At 44.0% G+C, this 2,563-nt stretch overlaps 1 pseudogene; it reads left to right on the forward strand.

The window, feature by feature from the left end:
• Positions 1 to 470: 470 nt before the first annotated feature.
• On the forward strand, positions 471 to 2,329 carry LOC101360587 (asparagine--tRNA ligase, cytoplasmic-like; annotated as a pseudogene).
• Positions 2,330 to 2,563: the final 234 nt, after the last annotated feature.

A 2,563-nucleotide genomic window follows, 5' to 3' on the forward strand; every position in this document is an offset into this window, starting at 1 on the left:
AGAAACAGAGAACAGAGGAAAGATACCATATGATGCTGCAGCTGCAAGCCAAGGAATGCCTGGAGCTACCAGAAGCTAGGAGAGAGGCATGGAACAGATGCTCCCTCAAAATCTCAGAAGGCATCAACATGGCCAACACCCTGACCTCAGACTCCCCGCCTCTAGAACTGTGAGACAATTCATTTCTTTTCTTATCAGCCACCCAGTTAGAGGAATGCTTCAGTGATAACTGCAGTGGGGGAAAAGGTGCAAATTATTGATCTTTGTTGTTGAGATCCCCTTGTTCTCTCATCACATTCTTTCCTCCGAAGAACTTGTAGCTATCTGTAATTATAAATGCATTTAACGAATCCCAAAAAGGTTAAGCATAGAGGGGCAACCTATGCAACCATGTTGTATGATGCAACGACCGAGTCAAGGAAGCCTGGAGTGCACATTGGGGTGACAAGGCTTCAGCGGTTTTGGAGGCAATGTCCTTGGAGGTGACCAGGGCAACCACAGGGGTTGTATTCCAAACCCAAAAACCAAACCCATTGCCGTCAAGTTGATTGCGACTCATAGCAACCCTATAGGACAGAGTAGAACTGCCCCATAGGGTTTCCAAGGAGTACCTGGTGGATTTGAACTGCCGACCTTTTGGTTAGTAGCCAAATTCTTAACCACTACGCCACCAGGGTTTCCAGGATAGTACTAAAAGAGCTATATGTCTCAGCTCAAGAGTGAAATGATGCTACAGGTGATGGAACCAAGGAGAAACCTTTTAAAACAGGTCTAAAGGCTTTGATGACAGTAGGAAAAGAAATGTTTCCTACCATTTACATAGATTCATAAAAAGAAAACAAGAGGTGGGATGTTATTCCTAAATCACAGATGAAGGACAGTAGAAAAATGTGGCACAAGGAACAAGTAAAGAGTGAATCCCAGGAAAAGAAAGTGGCAAAAGAAAATTTGGGAAGAGAAAAAAACCTGGAAGAAGCAAAGAAGATTACCAATAAAAATGATCCAAGTCTTCCAAAGCCAAAATGTGTGAAGATTCATGCATTAGAAACACATAGAGGCCAAAGAGTAAGGGTGTTTGATGGGGTCCACAGACTGCGTAGACAAGGAAAGAATTTAATGTTTCTGGTGTTGCGCCATGGTACAGGTTATCTCCAGTATGTCTCATCGCATAAGCTGTGTCAGTGTTACAATAGAGTGGTCTTGTCCACCGAGAGTAGTGTGGCAGTGTATAGAATGCTAAATCTTACCCCAAAGGGCAAGCAGGCTCCACGGGCCCTGAGCTGAGCTGTGACTTCTGGGAACTAACTGGGTCAGCCCCTGCTGGAGGAGCTGACAATCTGATCAACAAATAGTCTGATGTTGACGTCTAGCTCAACAACAGACACATGATGATCCAAGGAGACAACGTGTCCAAAATCCTGAAAGCTCGGTCACTGGTCACCAGGTGCTTCAGAGATCACTTCTTTGACAGGGGTACTATGAGCTTACTCATTCAACATTAGCGCAAACACAAGTAGAAGGTGCTGCCGCACTCTTCAATCTTGACTATTTTGGGGAAGGGGTGTTTCTGACACAGTCCTCTCAGTTGTACCTGGAGACCTGCAGTTCAGCGCTCGGAGATGTGTTTTGCATTGCGCGGTCATACAGGGCAGAGCAATCCAGAACGCAAAGACACCTGGCAGAGTACACTCACGTTGAAGCAGAGTGCCCTTTCCCGGACTTTGAGGAGCTCCTGACCCAATTGGAGGACTTGGTTTGTGACGCGATGGACAGAGTCTTAAAATCCTCTGCAGCAAGCATAGCGTATGGCCTCAACCCGAACTTCCAGTGCCGGAAACAGCCTTTTGAACGGATGAACTATTTAGATGCCGTCGTGTGGCTAAAAGAACACAAAATAAAGGAAGAAGATGGAACTTTCTCTGAATTTGGAGAAGATGTCCCAGAAGCTCCTGAGAGACTGATGACAGACACCATTAATGAGCCAATCTTGCTGCATCGATTTCCTGTAGAGATCAAATCCTTCTATATGCAGTGATGTCCTGAGGATTCCCGCCTTACTGAGTCTGTTAAGTGTTGATGCCTAATGTTGGTAAAATTGTGGGAGGCTCCATGCGTATCTGGGATAGTGAAGAGATGCTGGCAGGCTACAAAAAGAAAAGGAATAGACCCCACTCCCTGCTACTGGTATACGGATCAGAGAAAATACGGTACATGTCATCATGGAGGATATGGCTTGGGCTTGGAACAACTCTTAACTTGGATTCTCAGTAGGTATCACATCCCAGATGCGTGCTTATATGCTCGATTTGTCCAGCACTGCAAGCCATAACCAGCTCCTTCTGAAGCTTTAAGAGAGAATATGGTTCATGAAAGGAACAGACTGCCTCTTTTTTAAAAAAACCATAATCGTCCCTTTTTTTGCTTCATTAGAGTATAACTGTTTCTGTTTTCCCTTTCTATTTATTATTTCTACTATCATAAAAAGTAGTTTAAATTACTTGAATATCAAGTGACATTGATATTGTCATTTTAAGAAAACAAAAATCCATTATAAAACTTGTGC

Source organism: Trichechus manatus, unplaced genomic scaffold, assembly GCF_000243295.1.
Source record: "Trichechus manatus latirostris isolate Lorelei unplaced genomic scaffold, TriManLat1.0 scaffold00059, whole genome shotgun sequence".
NCBI classification, from domain to species: Eukaryota; Metazoa; Chordata; class Mammalia; order Sirenia; family Trichechidae; genus Trichechus; species Trichechus manatus.